The sequence below is a fragment of the Lissotriton helveticus genome, chromosome 10 (genome assembly GCF_964261635.1).
Source record: "Lissotriton helveticus chromosome 10, aLisHel1.1, whole genome shotgun sequence".
NCBI classification, from domain to species: domain Eukaryota; kingdom Metazoa; phylum Chordata; class Amphibia; order Caudata; family Salamandridae; genus Lissotriton; species Lissotriton helveticus.
In genome coordinates this window covers 964,911,771-964,931,605 of record NC_136071.1, presented here as the reverse complement: position 1 = coordinate 964,931,605, position 19,835 = coordinate 964,911,771, and positions in this window count along the sequence as shown.

The window sequence follows — 19,835 nt, the reverse complement described above, 5'->3', positions numbered from 1 at the left end:
GCTTGGGAGCACTTGTCTAATAACTGTTTTCCAGAGCTGCGCCAGCACCTTATTGATAGCAAGATATCTAACCCTAGAAAACTTGCTGAAGAGGCGGACCGCTGGGTCAGTACCAGGGTCCACAAGGGTCCAGTGGGAGACTCAGCCAAAGGTGGGCAGGGTCCCCAGCAGAAGAGTGGGGGGACAAGGGTAAACAGAGGGAGTTCCAGAAAAGGCCCCAAAGTAATCCCCAAGGGAACCAAGGGAAGGGTTCCCAGCCTTCCCCAGAGAAGAAATCAGAGGCCCCGACAGGTAAACCTGTTCGTAGGGGCCCAATGACCTGCTTCGCTTGTAAGCAGGTGGGACACCGGTTTTATGATCCCCAGTGTCCCTTGAAGAACTCTAGTGCACCACCACGTGCCGCCCCCGTCAGTTGGCGAGTGTAGCCCTGGGAGGGGAGGAGATGGTTGCCCATGGTGGGGAGGGTCCCGCAGAGATGTCCCTGGTCTCTCTAGGAGACATGGAATTGGTCCCTCCACCCCCGCTGCCTAGTAACACTAAGAAATATAGGCAGTGGGTGACCATTAATGGCCATAGAGTGGAAGCTCTCAGAGACACCGGAGCGAGTGTGACAGCTGTCAAGTGTCACTTGGTGTCCAGAGAGCAGGTTGTTCCCCACGCATTCTACCCTGTGATAGCTGCTGACAACTCCCAGAGAGAGTGTGAGGTAGCTCAAGTTTCCTTTGAATGGGGGGGAGTTTCAGGTACTCTTCAAGTTGCTGTAAGGCCCGCCATGCCTGTTGATTGTCTCCTGGGCAATGATTTGGAAGACTCCCCTTGGGCTAAGGTGGAGAGGGAGACATATTTGAAAATGTTGGGTGTGCCAGAGTGGGTGTGTGCAACCACTCGATCCATGACAGCAAGTAAGGGTGTTGATGGGGTTCTGGAGCCTGAAAGTATGGCCCAGGACCCAGCTGTGAAGAGAAGAGGCAGGGGGCGCGGGAAACCGGCCCCCGTAGTTCCCGTGGTCCAGGAGGAGGCAGACCTTGAGGGGTATGCCCTAGAACCCACAGGTGAACAAGTTGCTGAACTGGGAGACCTACCCGAGCTGACCCACTGGCAGCAGGATGGTGGTCCCTCCAGGGAGGAATTCTGTGCAGAACAGAAAGTGTGCCCTTCTCTTGTGGGTATGAGGCAGCAGGCCTCAGCCCAAACCTCAGGTGATCAGTCAGGGTCACATTTTGTTTACTGGGAGAACAACCTCATGTATAGCGAGCCTAAGGCTGCTGAGCCTGGGTCAGCCCGTGTGCTGGTGGTCCCCCAGCGCTTCAGAGCCTTCCTACTGGGTTTGGCTCATGACGTTCCGTTAGCTGGACATCTGGGGCAGGACAAGACCTATGACAGGCTTGTCACCCATTTTTATTGGCCTCAGATGAGAAGGGATACAGATATCCATTGCAAGACCTGTCAAACTTGCCAGGCAAGTGGGAAAAGCGGGCGGAAGCAGAAGGCTCCCCTCCAACCTTTTCCCGTGGTCAGTACCCCCTTTGACCGGGTGGGGATTGACATTGTTGGGCCCCTGGACCCCAAGACAGCCCTGGGCAACAGGTTCATCCTGGTCTTGGTGGACCATGCCACACGGTACCCGGAAGCCATCCCTCTCAGAACAGTGACGCCCCCGTGGTGGGACGGGCACTGATGGGTGTTTTTTCCCGAATGGGGTTCCCCAGAGAGGTGGTGTCAGACCGGGGCACAAACTTCATTTCCAACTATATGAAGTCTTTGTGGAAGGAGTGTGGGGTAACTTACAAGTTCACCACTCCTCACCACCCTCAAGGTAATGGGTTGGTTGAAAGATTCAACCGTACCCTTAAAGGCATGATTATGGGTCTTGAAGAACCAATGAGGCGTAAATGGGACGTCCTCTTGCCATGCCTGTTGTTTGCTTACCGTGAGGTGCCACAGAAGTCTCTAGGGTTCAGCCCCTTTGAGCTTTTGTATGGTCACCCGGTAAGAGGACCTTTGAGTCTGGTCAAAGAAGGCTGGGAGCAATCTCCCAGGAAACCTCCCCAGGATGTATACAGTTACATGCTGGCCTTTAGGAACCAGACTAGGCGCTTCAGAGATCTTGCTCAGGCAAATCTGGAGGCCAGCCAGGAGGAGATGAAGCGGTGGTACGACCAGAAGGCCACTCTGGTAGAGCTTCAGCCTGGACAAAAAGTTTGGGTCATGTCCCCTGTGGAACCTTGTGCGCTCAAGGACAGATGGACTGGACCATTTAAGGTTGTGGAGAAGAAGAGCGATGTCACCTACATGGTGGACTTGGAATCTCCCAGGAACCCCTTGCGGGTCCTGCATGTCAACCGTTTAAAGCCCCACTTAGAAAGGTCCGAAGTGGGCATGCTCCTAGCTACAGATGCTGGAATGGAGGAGGAGAGTGAGCCTCTTCCTGACCTCCTGTCTGCAAAAGAGCAAGATGGGTCAGTGGATGGTGTTGTCCTCTCTGACACACTGACCCCTGAACAGCAGCAGGATTGTCGCCAATTGTTGGGACAATTCCCTGATCTGTTTTCCTTGATTCCTGGTGTCACTCAGTGGTGTGTCCATGATGTGGACACTGGGGACAGCACTCCTGTGAAGCACAAGGCTTACAGAGTGACTGACAAGGTCAGAGCATACATCAAGGAGGAGGTCTCCAAAATGTTTGCCTTAGGGGTGGTTGAGTCCTCTAGCAGTCCTTGGGCCAGCCCAGTGGTCTTGGTCCCAAAGGCTGCAGCGCCTGGTGCTTCACCGGAACTTCGGTTCTGTGTGGATTACCGAGGACTCAATTCAGTCACCAAGACTGACGCGCACCCCATCCCCAGAGCTGATGAGCTCATAGATCGGTTGGGGGCTGCCCGGTACCTTAGTACGTTTGATTTAACGTCTGGGTACTGGCAGATCGCCTTGACTGATGGGGCAAAAGAGAGGTCAGCATTCTCCACACCAGATGGGCACTACCAGTTCCGGGTTATGCCCTTTGGGATGAAGAATGCCCCTGCCACCTTCCAGAGGTTGGTCAACCAGGTCTTGGCTGGACTGGAGGATTTCAGTGCCGCCTACCTGGACGACATCGCAGTGTTCAGCGCCAGCTGGGAGGAACACTTGCGCCACCTCCAGGAAGTGTTGTTGGCCCTGCGCAGAGCAGGCCTCACAATCAAAGCCAGTAAGTGCCAGATTGGGCAGGGTTCAGTGGTGTACTTGTGGTACCAAGTAGGGAGCGGCAAGGTGGCCCTCCTGCAACCCAAGATTGATACCATCCTGGCATGGGCACCGCCCAAAACCCAGACTCAGGTGAGAGCCTTCTTGGGTCTCACGGGTTATTACAGGAGGTTCGTCAAGGATTATGGTAACATTGTGCACCCCTTGACTTCGCTGACTTCCAGGAAGCAGCCCCGACTTGTGATCTGGACTGACGCCTGTCAGACGGCCTTTGACACCCTGAAAACTGCAATGTGCACAGCACCCATACTCCAGGCACCCGACTTTTCTAAAGAATTTGTTGTCCAGACGGACGCTTCAGAGCATGGCGTGGGGGCTGTTCTAGCTCAGGTGAATGAAGAGGGCCGAGACTTACCTGTAGCCTTCATCAGTAGGAGGTTACTTCCCAGGGAACAGAGGTGGAGTGCGATAGAGAGAGAAGCATTTGCTGTGGTCTGGGCGCTGAAGAAGCTAAGACCCTACCTGTTTGGGACTCACTTCCGGGTTCAGACAGACCACAGGCCCCTCAGATGGTTGATGCAGATGAGGGGTGAGAATCCAAAGCTGTTGAGGTGGTCCATTTCCCTACAGGGGATGGACTTCACGGTGGAACACCGCCCTGGCACAGATCACGCCAATGCTGATGGTCTGTCCAGATTTTTCCGCCTTAGTGATGAGGACTCCCTAGGGTAAGGGTAGTTCTCCCCACATTTCAGCTGGAGGGGACACGTGTTAGACCTGGCATCATTGGCATGAGTCTCTCCTCCATTTTTTCTGTTTGCCTCCTCTGTTTACGATGGTTTTGCTGGTAAATGCTTTGGGCACTGTGCCACTGCTGATCAGTGCCACAGTGCAAGTGCTCCCTATGTGAAATTGCTGTATTGATTGAATTCCATGTTTGGCTTATTTGGTTTACTGTCAGTCCCTAGTAGAGTGCACCAGGAGTGCCAGGGCTTGTAAATACAAATGCTGCTAGTGGGCCTGCAGCACGTGTTGTGCCATCCACAAGAGCGGCCTAGTAAAAGTATGTCTGAAGGTCTACCATTGCTAGACCACGTGCAGTCTGGTACTGTCACGCAGACTGCGCAAGTACACCTACTTGCCAGTCCCTAAACCTTCCCTTAACTTCATGTTAGTCACCCCTATGGTAGGCCCAAGGGCAGGGTGCATTGTAAGCATAAATTAGGACAAGCCTGACTAGGTTGGCATGTCCTAATAGTGAATTACAGCCATATTCGTTTTTCACTAGTGTAAGGTAACCTGCTCTCCATCAGTTAGAATGGGCTGCCAGGATTATTAATGCTATAATCCTAGCGGGCTCGGGGAGCATGGTGCAATGTCGAGTTTGGTATCCCTGAACTCAGGGTTTAATAACGCATCCGTTTGTGTGGATGGTTTTTGGACCCTGTGTTTGAAAATAGCACTTTTAGAAAGTAGCTATTTTCTTGTCTAACTGTCTACCGGTCTCTGCTGGTTCTGGTGTGCGTGTGACAGGAGCTGGGTGGCTCCAGAGGTCTGAATGAGTCAGTGTGGGATGAGTGGGGCATTTGCTTTGAGAGTAGGGGAAGAGTAGCTCCTGATAGCCTGCCCTGCCTGATACAATGCTGGCTCCGCCCCCCTGCCAGGCGACTGATGACTCTGTGCCTGCCTGGGACTTTCCTGGCCCACCTCCTGCCGGGCAACTGATGGCCCTGCCCCTGCCAGTGACAATGCTGGCTCCGCTCCTGCTGGGCGGCTGAAGACTCTGCCCTGCACAGTGAATAGGCCAGGTGCTTCGGCCTGGCAACACCCACAACAAACCCAAGATGGGGGGAAATTCCCCTGCATGGACAAAGGGATCAAAGCCAAAAAGGGGTATAAGAGAAGGACCCCTGAACCAAGAATTTAGATCACTTCTGACAAGGAAACCTGAACCAAGGACAAGAAGCCTGCTGATCTAAGGACTGCCTACCCCTTCTGCCAGAGTGCTGTTTGTTGGGGGAATCCGGCATTGCTTCTTTATTTTTTGCCAAGGGACCAGGAGAGAGGAACTGTGTGTGTACTCTCAATCTTTGCTAAGAAAATCTCCAAGGGCTGGAAGAGTGCCAGTCTCCTGTTGAAGTCACAGGACTAAAGGACTTCATCTGCTTAAAGTGCTGTTTGCTGGAACTTGCGAATCCAGCACCTCTGAAAGAATCCAGCAATCTCGACGCCGACGGACGCCGCCGAATCCAGCTCGACATCGTGAGTAACGGCTCCAGTGTCCCGCTTCCTCGACGCCGGCCGCCGGGCCCGATCGACGCCAGCAACAACGCCAGTGAGTAGTGAGTTCGGCTCCAGCTCCAAGTGACCTCGTGTCTGCACCGCTGCTGATCGCATCGACTTCGAGCCCTCTCGACGCCGTGAGCGCTGCTCACTCTTGCAACATCGACATCGACGACGCTGTATCCTGCTTCATCTCGTGAGCGCTGCTCCTGCCTGACTTCGGTCGATGCCGCTGCAGATCGCCCCGATTCCGAGGCCCGATCGACGCCGAAGACGCGACGCCGGACATCTCGACGCCGCTGATCATCGAGTGCTTCACTTTTCCAAGGTACTGTGTTGTTGGGGTCTGTGCGACTCCGGGCTCGACGTAGCGCTCCTCGCGGTCGACGCCGACCCTTTGGATTAACTTTGCCTCGACGTCGTGTGACTCCCGTGTGGGTTACATTGTTGCCAAGAACTGTGTTTTAAAGAAGAAGAATTGCTTTTGATACTAAAGACTTTGTGCTAAGGAGAAACCGTGCTTGAACTATTATTTTTCCTCCCAAGAGTATTTATTAAGACTGTGGTATATTTTGTCGTTATTTGGTCTTGTGCTAAGCCTTATATAAAAATCCTTATTTTTATAATACTACTGGGTCGTGTCCATTTGTAGTGTATTCACTTTATTACTGTATGTGGTCATAAATGCTTAACGCACTGCCTCTGAGATAAGCCTGTCTGCCTTGCCAAGCTACCAAGGGGGTGAGCAGGGGTTATCTAAGTGTGTGATCCCCTTGCCCTGACTAGAAAAGGTGTGTCCCTATTTGTCAGAAGTGTATACCTCTGCCAACTAGAGACAACCGCTTCTAACAGGGGGGTTCTGTTATCTGTTTGAGAGACGTCCCGTTACTATGTTTTAGCAGAGCCCTTCCCTCATACGGGGGCTCTACTAAAACATAGTGACGTTGAACTGCGAATCATCACCTCAGAGCTTAACAGCGCTCCTCATCCCTCTTCACAATACAAACCCTGTTTAACTTTCTAGTGCGAGGTCCTGGCCGGACTAATGTTGCTTCCCAAGTGCTACAGACTTACGGGACCTGGACTCACGGCACCGCGCTGGGATGATGGGAGTGTTTGTTTTTTTTTGCTTTGATTCCTTATTGCCCCCTGCGTGGGAAGTTGTGCGGGACTGTCGCATATTTTCTTCTGTCTTTTAAATACCAATAAAAACACCTTTGACAAAAAAAGGCAATATCAACATTGTGACATGCTTTCCTCACCCTCGAGTGGCGATTTTGCCATAATAAATTGAGTAGGATGCACCACTACTGCTAAAACGGATGCCTGGAAACAAGCTATATGCCTGGTGTTCATTGATCCCATAGCTGGCTATCTCCTTCCATTTGAGGGACCCTTTACATTCTTCCTATTTCCAACCTTCATCTGTATATACTTGTGATTTTGGATGGTCAACCACTGGCATGATTACCCTGGTTTATTTCCTCTTTTGTTTTTATATGTGTGAAGAACAATATATTTTGTTGTGAGTAAATGTAATATTGGCCTTCAATGTTGTCCAAAGCGTGGGACATATCACAGAGCTGCTATGCTGTTTGGTTCCATTTACTACCCTGTGTTCATGTCCATGTGGTTTGTTCTACTGAGGGGTGCTATGCAGTCATTGATTATGATTCAGTTGCTTGATAAACATAGCCAAACCCCTAACCGGTGGTTAGTAGTACTGACATTTTTTTTTGCTGACTAAGGGCCAAATTACGAGTCTGGCAGTTTGAGGACCGCCAGACCTGTGGTGGCACAGCGGTGGTGGTCCAGCCACCACTGCACCAGTGGTTGGACTGTCCTATTACGACTTGGGCGGTCAGACCATAATTGGACTGCCGGCTCTGCCAGGGAACTGCAGCATATCAGTCAGGGGCTATGTAATATGCAGGTATTGCTGCTGCAGCACCGCCATGCATATTACAAGTTTCAGGACAGCCAGCGGTTTCATGAAGGTCTTTCCTCCTTAGTAATATTACTAAAGTATTGATGTAAAGCCCCTAAGGTCTGACTCATCTGACTCCATTTTAGGTAAGTCCTGTCACCGTTTCAGACAGTGGGCAGTGCCATGTTAGATCATGGGGTTCATCATTTTTGAACATAGAGCTGCCATCTTTATCATATAATGCAGAATCCTTGTCATGTCTCCTATTTGGCGCAGATATCATCTGACCTTATCTTTCTCAGAACTGTGAAACCATCAAAGCATTTGACTGATGACATAGATATAACATCTGATGCATCTTTGTCAAGTGTCTACTTGTCACTATGTCATGGTGAAATAAGAACAAGGACAGACATTTAGTCAAAATAGTGCAGTTTGAATTGACACCCTAATATGTCAGAAATGTTAACTCTGAGAAGATTTAGGGCCAGATTTATCAAGGTTTTGTGTCGCCCTTGCACAAAACCTAAGTATTATTTATCAAGTCAAGCAAGGAAAACTTGTGTGCTCCTGCATGTCTTGATAAATCTAGAGTAACATAAGGCAGCGCAAATCATTGCCTTGTGTTACTCTGCGGCAGGGAGGCATTCCATGGGTGGAGCGTGGGTGTTCCCACGCATTCACCCATGAATTTTTGCACATTCCCAGATTTACCATTAGTGCTCGATCTGGGAATGCTTCAAAATGCTGTGCCTCCCCAGGTGAGGTGTAATGAGGAGACATATCTTTTTTTCTCCATGTTTCTTCATCTTTCTGTATGTGCTGAGTTCTGCAGCACATACAGAAAGAGGAAAATGCCTTGAAGGATAGTTTTCGTGCAGGAAGGTGTCCCTTCCTGCACAAAAACAACCCTGCCTAGAACACTGGCAGCTTTACACCGTGATGTAAGGTTGTCTGCATTGAAGCAAGGCTACCAAAAGTGCGCCAGCACTAGGAAAGGACAGGAATTCCGCTTATAATGGTAAATAAGGTGCATTCTTGCCCTTTCCCTTCCATGCAGCGCAGTGCAGCAAGGTGGTTTGCTGCATTGCGCTGTGTGAAAGAATGATAAATCTGGCACTTAGTATATAAGGACTGCCATTTGACCACTCATGACGAGGTCCTTTTTCAAGATTATCGCTCAAGATTCTGCCAGAAGATGGTCTCACCTACTGCCGGTACACTTCGAAGATGCTACATCTTGCTCAGTGCTGATAAAGATGAGTCCTGCCGAAAGGCTGGTACCGCAGCGTGTGTTTGGCCTTCGCAGGAAAAACTGCCATCACGCCACCACTGATAATGGCAGCTCTTGCTGTCAACAAGGTATGCGGTTCGTCTCTTCTCCCTATGAAAATCTACACTGTAAGTTGCTCTGTTTCGATGCTCTTTCTACGTTTATCTCATAGAAGTAAATATTAGGACATTCAGTTTTAGATGACATTCAGAAATGTGCATTTGATTCTCAATGCTTACATCATGCCTTCTTGCTGTTTTAATGAAAGCCTGTGTAGGTGTTTTAGACTTACTGAGAAACAGGTTATTCCTGACATAATAAATGTTTTTATTTAAAAGTGGATATTCTTAGTACAGTGTGTCTGTGTGTGATTTTGTGAACAAAGAAATAGGTTATTTTCTATAACCACAGTGTTTCTGATCCCTCAGAGGAATCTTTAGTAACAAGCAATAACTCTACTTCAAAGATGTATTGAATACTGTTCTTCAGAACTACAATAACCTGTCGTTCACATTCAGAGGTGGTGCATTGAACTAAGTTAACTGATGTCACCCTTTGGAGGGAAAACAAACCTTGTAGAACTAAACCAAAGTTGCAGTTAATGCAACAGTGTGGCACACTTGGATATTTCTTAAATTTTATTCGCAGTCAATATTCACTCTACACCACTGTAACATCACTGCCTACATACCATTGGCTTTTGTGAGGAAAACTGGAGCAGTCTAGGTCTGACTCATTTGTGTCCCTCCCCACCCGCTGTGGTGTGGGTCCAGTTGGCTGGCCTGCCTGTCCAAGGCAGAGTTGTAGTACTCAGTTTCTTATACTCCACCTTCAGACAGCTGCACCGCTATCCAACACAAGTGGGACACACTAGCCACTGCATCAAGATTTTTTGGGCTTTTACCAAGAATGAATCAGGGCATATGCAAGATCCAGCCATCAATGTATTTGGCCAAGCATAACATTAACAACGCATAGACCCCCCCTACCAGCCAGAAAAGTTCATAGAACCAAGGCTGGGGTGTTATGCTTATCCTTGTGTTCTAATGCATGAAATGCTGTCTGTATAGGCAGTACTGCTGAATGGTAGTGGTATGCTAAAAAGATCAGAGTGCACTGCCATAATCATGTATCAAGCCTGGATAGATCATGTGTTTGTGCATGGGTAGGAGACAGTTTTGAGATAAAGAGGGAAAGATCATGCTGTTGAGGAAGACTATGCTTTCACAAATTGCCCTTGCTGCTAAGGAGGTCTGGTGTTTCATTGCAGATTAGCTATTTGTGAACACCGATTGACTTGCTCAGAGGGTTCATGTTGCTGTGGAGGGCCTGTGTTGCCTACAGATTATATGGTAAAGGGGGCCGGGGGGGTGAAGTGTTTCTGTTGCAGTGGTGTCTCTAGAAGTGAGTTTTAGGTTGGGCACACACTGGGTCACACAAATAAAACTGAGGAGGGTGTTTAGTGGTACCAGGACAAATAGACCATCTGGTCACCCTCTAATGATGTCAATGTTCTGCTAGCTACTGCTCACGATAAGTTATGCAGGAGAATTGGGGCCCCTGTTAAGTTGAGGCTTAGGCTAAGGAAGAAAATAATATACTTGTTACTTGACTGGGAAGGGAGCTTGTGGAGGCCTGACAAAAGATCACTGCTTTCCTTCACTGCACAGTTAGTGAACAGAGGAGACACTGTGGTAGCCCCCTCCATACAGCGAAGTGGTGCAGATGACCACCTTTATCTAGACACGACTCAGCGACTCCAGGTAAAATGGTCCCGACAGGTTGGTAGCCAGGCGAAAGTCCGACCGCCATCATAATGAGGCCCTAAAGAACAATCTTCCTGTGGCACAGTTACTAATAGGAAGCAACACTCATTGTGTGCAAGGTAACTGGGCATGATTTATGTGGCACAGCAAACAATGAGCAAGCATTTGGTATGCATTAATGATAGTCAGCATAATAGTGAGCAAGCATTCAAAGGTACAATTACTCCTGGTAAAGCTGTCTATGGCACAGCAAATGGAGGACAGACATTTTGAGATTCAAGGAATGATCTATGAAACATTGCATTGCGTGTAAGTTTACTATGACCCTATTTGTGCATTCAGGCAGTCATACTTGCCACCGTTGATCCTTCGCTAGCGCAGAGTCTCCCGGGGCTATACTCTTGGCACTGTAACTCTCAAAGTAATACCACAGCAATTCCAATATCCAGATTTATCTTGCAGTACTGCAATTATGATGACGTGATTTTCCAGGTACATTATTTCAGATGGGCATTCTCCTGGCACAGGAATTCTGATTGGTTTTTCCCTAGAGCAGTTTTTAAATGGATCAAGATGACTGATGGGTTGTATTTCTCTTGGCAGACAATAGTTTTCCTGTGGCATATTTCTCCTGTGGCACAACCATTTTTAACAGTATCTTATGGCAGTGTCTAGCTCTCAAGAAGTGAATTAGTAGAACTAAATCCATTGTTTATATTGAGTAGAAAGATCATTAGAACATTGGAATGTTGAGCATTCCATTGTAGACAATGGAGTGCTTCGGGCTTCGACTGGCCGGTAGAAGTCCGGAGAGCAACATATCAATGTTGTTTTCCTTTCACACCTGCTGCTGTAAATACCTGCTGCTGTGAACAAAGGTCTCTCGGAGCCTGAGAGGCCTTTGTTTTTACTAATTAGAACATTCTGCCCCCTAGGGGTGGAATGTTCTAATAGCCTTAGAGCCCTCCCAGCGGGCTCGGACCTTTAACACTGGAGGGGTCCTTTAATGGCCTGTATAGCCCGCTAGGCCGGGCTCTAAGGCTATATTAGAACATTGGAATGTTGAGTGCTCCATTAAAGACAGTGGAGTCCTCCTGGCTTCTGATGGCTGGTAGAAGCCTGGAGCATCAGCATTCCAATGTTTGTCTTTCACAGCTCTTGCTGTGAACAAAGGCCTCATGTAGCCCAACAGGCTCCCTAAGGTCTTTGTTTTATTTTTGAGTACATTCTGTTTTCTAGTGGCGGAAAGTTCTAATTCAGAATCTGGGTGTGGGGTGCACTCTTTTGCTTACTCCCTCCTGATAATACTGTTTGCCAATGGTGCTACACTGCAACGTATGCTGTAAAACATGTGTCTGTTATAAACACTTGCTATACTCAAGTAATTCAACCTGAAAGCAGTGAGCACTGTACATAAAGGTATCTCTAACAAATTAATCACTTTTACTGCAATCTCAATATATCTCTTTTTGTTATTTATTTTCAATTTTTACCATGATTTATAGTTGTATCATTCATTCCCTTTCATGGATATACATTGTATTGATTATGATATTTACAAATGATTCTCTGACATATGCAAAGTGAAATTACATGAACATGTTATAACCACATGACATTTATCATGCCCAATGCATTTCGGGACTTTGGGTCCCTTCCTCACTGGAAATTTATACAGAAACCACATAAACTGCAATATCTCCAGCTGAATTCTCGGAATACGCTTCTTGATGCCAAAGTGTGCTGCTGGAAGTACTGCTGTGCCCGTTTAACATCACTTACACTCCACCTTATAACATCGCTTCTGCTGCGTTGCGTATAGGCAGAAATGGACTTTGGGGCCCTGTAGCGTTCCCCCCCCCCCTGGCTCTAAGCTGTGGGTTTTGTGGGGCATCTATGGTGCCCCCCTACATATCCCTGCACCATGTAGCAGGCACCACATGATACCTACCACGTAGTGCAGGGATATGTCAGGTGTCCCCTTTTTGCATTGCGGCGTGTGCTGCAACCTGCAGCACCCACCGCAATGAAAAGGATAGGCATTGCAACCGCCGTGGTGGAGATCGCAGCGTAATGCATCTGTCGGGAACGCCAACAGCCTGTCAAGCGGTCCCGTTTCAGATCGCCCGCCATCCTATTCAGCCCCCAAATTTTTAGTGATAGTCCTGCGAGGGGTTTTAGAGTGTTCAGAAGGGAATGGCGCTCATCAGTTAGCAATTATTATAGATATAGTGATTAGTAAAGAACGGTGCTACTAGAACAGGGGGAAACCCAAGAACCCCTGTACAGGAGAAGGGTAGAGAAACCCCCCCACAAATGTTTACAAAAAAAAAATTAGAGCACACGCAAGGAGTTCATGAAAAGGTAATCATGGGTGGTATGAGAAATAAGATAGTCCACAAAAGTTGGTATTCTTTCTTTTTTTGCTTTATGTGAAAAGATGGTTCTCCTGGCAAAGGAGATCCAGAGCAAACAAAGCCAGCAGGCACGTGTTTCGTCATTGCGGGATGTAACCCGTGACTCTTCAGGGCTGGGGGTGATACAAAGGGATAGGTACAGTATTGGAAATTAACGTACATGTTTGATATGCAGCCCAGGTGGGCGTGAGGAGAAGAAGATGCACCTGTATGTGAGTGGAAACCCAAACGGAAGGAAGAGTGGAGCAAGGACATGAGTTAATTAGTGACTCCAAACATTTTGATAGACTGAAACCAATGTGGGTGTGAATAACATCGTCACTCTACCCTTCTCCTGAACAGGGGTTCTTCGGTTTCGCCTGTTCTAGTAGCACCGTTCTTTACTAATCACTATATCTATAATAATTGCTAACTAATGAGCGCCATTCCCTTCTGAACACTCTAAAACCCCTCGCAGGACTCTCACTCTATTGTTTCAGAAAGGCAGCCTCAGCAACATACTTTGAATCTACCCTCCTGTGATATGGATAGGAATAAGATTGCCTATGAACTATTTGATAACTTATCCAAGGGCACTCAACCCTCTATTGCTTCAACGAGTGTAAACCCACAGCGTAAAGAAGGTTTGAAAAAAAAAAATTTGAAATTGGAAAGACTGAGAAAAAACGAAAATTCCAGGTGGTGGGACAGTGCCACTCTTAAACAATATCTTAGGCTTAACAGAGTCCCTAGAGGACTACGCTCACAAATATTCCCGACCTTAAAAAACACTGACCAACAACTCGAAAACACTAATCCTGATCCTAGTATAAAACGCAGAACGCAAAGTGACCAGATTACAAGGTGAAATAGGCGAACTTGAGAAAGAAATAAAGGATCTTGGCTTAAAAGAAGACGCAACAGAAAAAAACTATACGATACTTAATGCGGTCCTCTAAAGACACCAGAACGAAATCAAGGACAGGAAGACGAGGCAGTTGAAAAGAGACGAAGCAGACTACCGCGAGGGACGTGTCTTTACCTTTGCGAAGAAATACGACCAGCAAATAAATAAAACCATACGCAAAGACACATCTACCAAAAATAACATCTCTTCTTTGTCCTCCAGCTCCACCTCACTTAGCAGTATCCCCAACAGTGACAGTGAAACAGAGAGCCGGTCTACTCTGACTGACGTAACAACAGCTAGTACTTCCACATTAGCCACATCTACCAATTTTTTACGCGAAATTCAAACGATCAGGCGGAAGAATCGTCTCAGACCAAATATGTCAGACAGAAAACCCGGAGAGGCAAAAGAGCAGGCAAAGGATGAATACAGGGAAAAACTCAGATCTAAGAACAAAAAGAAGGAGTTACTGAGAACAAAGAAGTATAAGTTGTCAATCTTTCTTCCAAAGAACTGGACAATAACATGATCTCTCTGTTAAGTAAAGGTCTTAGTTTCAACCCCCACGAACACGGAGATCCTTGTAGATCCAAGATAGACATTTTTAAGTTTATTAGGGGACTTAAACTTAAAAAACACTTCTCTGGTCTTCCTGAAAGAACGGACAACACCCAACATACATTACATGACAACCGTCTTAACACACAAAGTATAAATGATGTACAAGCCACACACTTACTTTTATCTCTGACTGATTTTGATGACCCACCTAACTCTTTTGAAAACCTTTTGAGTGATCTCGAGATGCAGACCAACCTGACCATGCCTAGTGGCCTCAGAAATAAATCTAAATGGACTCCCACCTTTCCGGGTGGCAACTCCATGGATACCTTTTATAATCTGGTCCTTGAAGACATCGAGGATCATGAGAGAAAATACAATCCTCTCAAACACAAAAACTATGATAACCTAACAAGGGATGAGAGACTAGCACTGAAATCCCTTAGTACTGACCATGACATCATTATTAGAGAAGCTGATAGGGTGGGAATGTGGTGGTGATGGATAGGCAAGATTATCATAAAGAAATCCTCACACAACTGGCAGACACTGCCTGCTATGAACCACTCGATTACAACCCTACAGGTCAGCTCAGTCTCCTTATCAACAAACATCTTAATGAGTGGAATGAGCTAGGTTTATTGGATGAGGAGGAACTCATGTACATGAGAGTTACCAGACCATCCTTTCCCTGTCTATACACTCTTCCCAAGATTCATAAACCTGCTCAATTTCCCCCTGGCAGGCCCATCGTCTCAGGGATTGGAGGACCGACTGAAAAACTCGCCCACTATGTTGATGTATTTCTTAATCCCTTGGTTAAGAACCTTCCGTCCTTCATACAAGACACGAAGCACACGTTCAGCATTTTGACTGACATTCAATGGCAACCGGGCCTTATCATGGCTACTCTTGACGTGGTGTGCCTGTACACCTCCATTTAGCCAGATCTAGGATTATCAGCTATCACCAAATGCTTACACAACAGACCCATCTCACTTTGGGAACACACGAACATGATGGTCTCTATTATGAACATTATTCTCACCAACAACTTTTCCATCTACGACAGACATTGGTACAGGCAGATCAAGGGCGTAGCTATGGGGTCCAAATTCTCCCCATCCTTCGCCAATCTATACATGGGCAGCCAAGAGACCTTATGTGACTTTTGCAATCATCTCAATAGTAATGATATGGAAATGAGATTTACCAGTCATATTAGTAGTACCTCCGTGACCTTTCTAGATGTGGAACTTTATGTCAAGGACAATACCCTTCACAGCCGCCTTTTCCGGAAGGCGACTTCCTGCAATGCGGTCTTGCATGCTGGTAGCTCGCATCCCAATTATCACATCAACACTATTCCGTATGGCAAATTTATTCGCGCAAGAAGAAATTGCAGTGAAGACAGTGAATTTGAGATATGCATCGGTGACATGACGGAGAGATTCGCCAGAAGAGGTTACAGACCTGACGTTCTTCATCAAGCCAACAAGAGAATTAAGAAAGTCAAGAGGCTATCAACTCTCACTAGACAAACACATCAAGCGGACACCAAACAACCAGTAAGGCTCATCATGGACTTCAATTAAACAAGTCTCTGTGTCCAGAAAAGCATCAACAAACATTGGAATGTCCTCATGGCGGACAGATACCTGAAGGACGCCATAACTACCAGACCTCAGGTCACATACAGACGTGGGAAAAACGTAATGAATGAACTAAGTCCCTCTGTTCCACGTGACAAGAACACTGATATATGGCTTAATGAACGATCCAAAGGCTTCTTCAAATGTGGTTGCTGCGGTATGCGCAAATGGGCAAAACATGGCATTAAAACTTTCTCAGGGTTCCAAAAAACAGCAATACACCATCAGCAGAAACATTAACTGTAACACCAAATTCGTGGTGTACGTTATTCAATGCGCATGTCTGAGTCAGTATGTAGGAAGCACCATCAGGCCCCTAAAGGAACGCCTCAGAGAGCATGAAAGAGCCATTTTCCGAGAAGATGCGCGGTATACCATGGCAGTTCACATGGCTACATGCGCCTCACAAGGAACAACCAAATCATTTCAATTCTTTGGCATTGATGTCACAGAAACTAATATCAGAGGGGGCAATCGCGAATTGAAACTCAGACAAGCTGAAGCGACTTGGATTATGTGTCTGCCCACAGTCAAGTACGGACAAAATTCTGATCACGAACTACATTACTTTCTTGGCTCCTGAGCTACGCATCCCTTGCTATTGTAACTTTTATTTTGTGTGTTTCATGACTGACAGATATCTGTGAGATTCTTTCTGTCATATAACTATTCGAACATTGTGAACGATGCATTTATATATTAACTTTTCTTCCTCTTTGTAATTTTATATAATTACCACACACTGATGTACATACCTATATAACATGTATGCTTTTGGTGATGTTTCAACATAATAACATTGATATGTTTCTTCCTTAATCATTATCATTTAGGTCAGCCAAACTGCTTAACACTATGTTTGTTCAAGGCCTTTTCCTTTTGCTTTGCCCTACTAACCTTGGGCACATTCATCACTTCCTATTTTCTCCTTTTTCCTTTTACTTTTTTCCTTTGCTCCAACCCTGCCCCCTCTCCACGTCTCCCCATTTACCCGGCCCTCCCTTCTTCCACCCCCTACTACCTGACAGTGTTGCTTTCTTACCAGATTTATCACTTTTCACATCCCCCCCTTCTCCCCTCCCCCCCTCACTCTTCCCCTTAATTTCAGTAAAATGGAGCAATTCTTTCCTTCTCTTTTTTACGTATTATTCATTAGATTAACTCTGATTTCACAACGAAGACTTGTCCTTTACATCCAAACCTGGATTCTGCCTGCCTATTTAAAAGGTAGTACTTTTCCTTATCTCCACGATTTTTAATTCTTGGAATCCGGGGTCTAAATTCTATCTTTCCTTCTACTTTTATTCTGTAGAGCACAGATTTCCATTTATGCAACCAATGTCCTGATGATGACCTCAAGTCATAAAGGTTGAAACGCCGTCGACCCAGCAACGCCAATCGCGGCTTTTCATTTTCGGTCAATTTGAGAATAATAAATGTAATTTTTGTATACCAATGTAAATATTGTATTTTGACCACTTTATACTGTTTATCTTACAACGCCCTACGTTGTCACATAATCACCTGTGTCACTGCACCGTTTATTCACCTTCACTTGCCAGTACACTTTTGGTTATTTTTGGTTTCTGTAATTTATTTTGCTAATGTGCTCTTTATATGCAAAATAATAACTTTGTATTATTCTTTGGTCTCCCTTGTCCTTTTTCCTCTCTGTTGCATTGTGATTAATTCACTTTTTAATTTGTCCATCTATAAGATATCCCTGCTGAGACATTGTATTACTGTTATTATCATTACCCGGTCTCAACTGGGTTAACGGGTTTACTCCTGTTATATGTTTTTTTGAGTTTTGAGCAATCGCTGGATTGCGAGAGTTTTCCTCTTAAGATACATAAATTAATGTATATTAATGTGTAATTAGTTTACATATTATGTCCTCTAGGGAGACCCCCTTCCTATTCGGAAGACTATATCCGCACTATTCTTAGTGGCCCTTCTCTCCTGTCTCACACGTCCACCCCCTTACCCTTGGCACCCAATTCTTCCAGGATACTTCTTGAAAGATTAGAAAATTTAAAGAAAAAACAGATTCGTACTGAATTGCATGCACGCATGCTAACGGATTATTTGAGGTCCGATACTATCCCCGTGGGACTCCAGATAAGAAACGTCCCTGCCATTTTTACTTAGGACCCTAAATTCCACACAGGTTTTAGCCATTTTGCAACTATCTGTAGTAGACACTGGATGGTCCTGGGTATTGATACCGCAATTGAACACAGTAAGAAAGAATTTGAGGAAATAGCTAAGCTAGAAAAACGTATTCAAGCAGATACCACCATTACCGACGCCAAAGGACTTCTTGACAGAGTTAATACCACAATTGCTTCTTTTCATAAGTTTGAGGAAAACAAAAAAGTGAACAAAATTCAAAAAGACATAAAAAACTTTAATAAAGAACAAACATATCCTTATCTGTTGGACACTTTTTACAATACACCATATCAGCCGCCACGGAATAAGAATTGGGGTCGATATCGAAATAATCAGTTGATCACCTTTTCTGATTCCTCTAACACCTCAGTAGAAGAACAAGATAGCGGAGAGGGGTCAAGTCTAGGTCCCTACAGACATCCGCAACCTCAACCACTCCTCCCTAGTATTTATTTAGGAGGCAGCCGCGGACGCGGACGCGATCGCAGGAGACTGAATTATCAAAAATTTGCAGCGAGAGACAGACCCGCTAAAAGTTCTACCAATGGGGTCCTCCACAACAATAAAATTATTACAACCTGTGACTACTAACAACCTGCCTGTTGTAACACCTGTCCCACCAACAGAAGATATGTTGATTAACAATAATACACAAGAACTATTTGATTTACACACTAACACTGTTAACCAGGAAACATTATTGACCAGCATTTCCTCCGACTTGTCTCTACCTATCTTCAACCTTTCAAGCCATGTTTTATCCTCCAATGAGATTTCTGTACTCAGTAAGGGATTATCTTTTGTCCCTACTGCCCACAGTAATTTCCTTACTCTTCAGGAAGATCTTTTAATGTTTTTTAGATGAATTCGCTTGAAACAATTCTTTTTGAATTCTCATGACAATGTTCCATCATTTGAGAGACAATTTAGACCACCATCTACTTTTTTACCACCATCTTCTGTCATGCCCCCTGAAATTTTGAGTTTTGAGAGACTAGTTTTACATGAGGTCAAAGAATTGCAACATCAATCAGAATATGTACCATATAACTTACCATTAAGTGAGAAATTAGCTCTAGACAATCTGAGGACTAACCCTAATGTAGTGATAAAACCCGCCGACAAGGGCGGAAGTATAGTTTTAATGGACCAAGAGAAATATGACAAGGAAATTCTCCGACAGCTTGATAATACTAGCCATTATCGCAAATTGTCAGCTGATCCTTTGATTAGCATTCAACAAAAAATATCCTCTGTTATCTCCCAAGCCTTACATGATGGTATCATCAGCAAAAAAATACATGCCTTTCCAAACAATTTACACCCTCGGACACCTGTAATTTATGTCCTTCCGAAAATACATAAAAATCCAAATACTCCACCTGGTCGGCCTATAGTTTCGGGCTGTGGCTCAGTTTTGGAGCCATTGGGTAAATTTATCGACGCCATCTTGAAGGAATTTGTTCCACTAACCAATACATTTGTCAAGGACAGCACACACTTGATAAATATTATAGAGGATTTTCCATTAAATATCCAAACCGATCTCATGGCCGGTTTGGATATTGAATCGTTATATACGAATATCCCTCAGACAGAAGGACTGGGTGTAATTGAAGTTTTGTTGAATAATCTCACAAGACCTATGCAAATCCCGACTGAGTTTATAATTCAACTTCTGGATATTGCTTTGACCAACAATTACTTTCTAT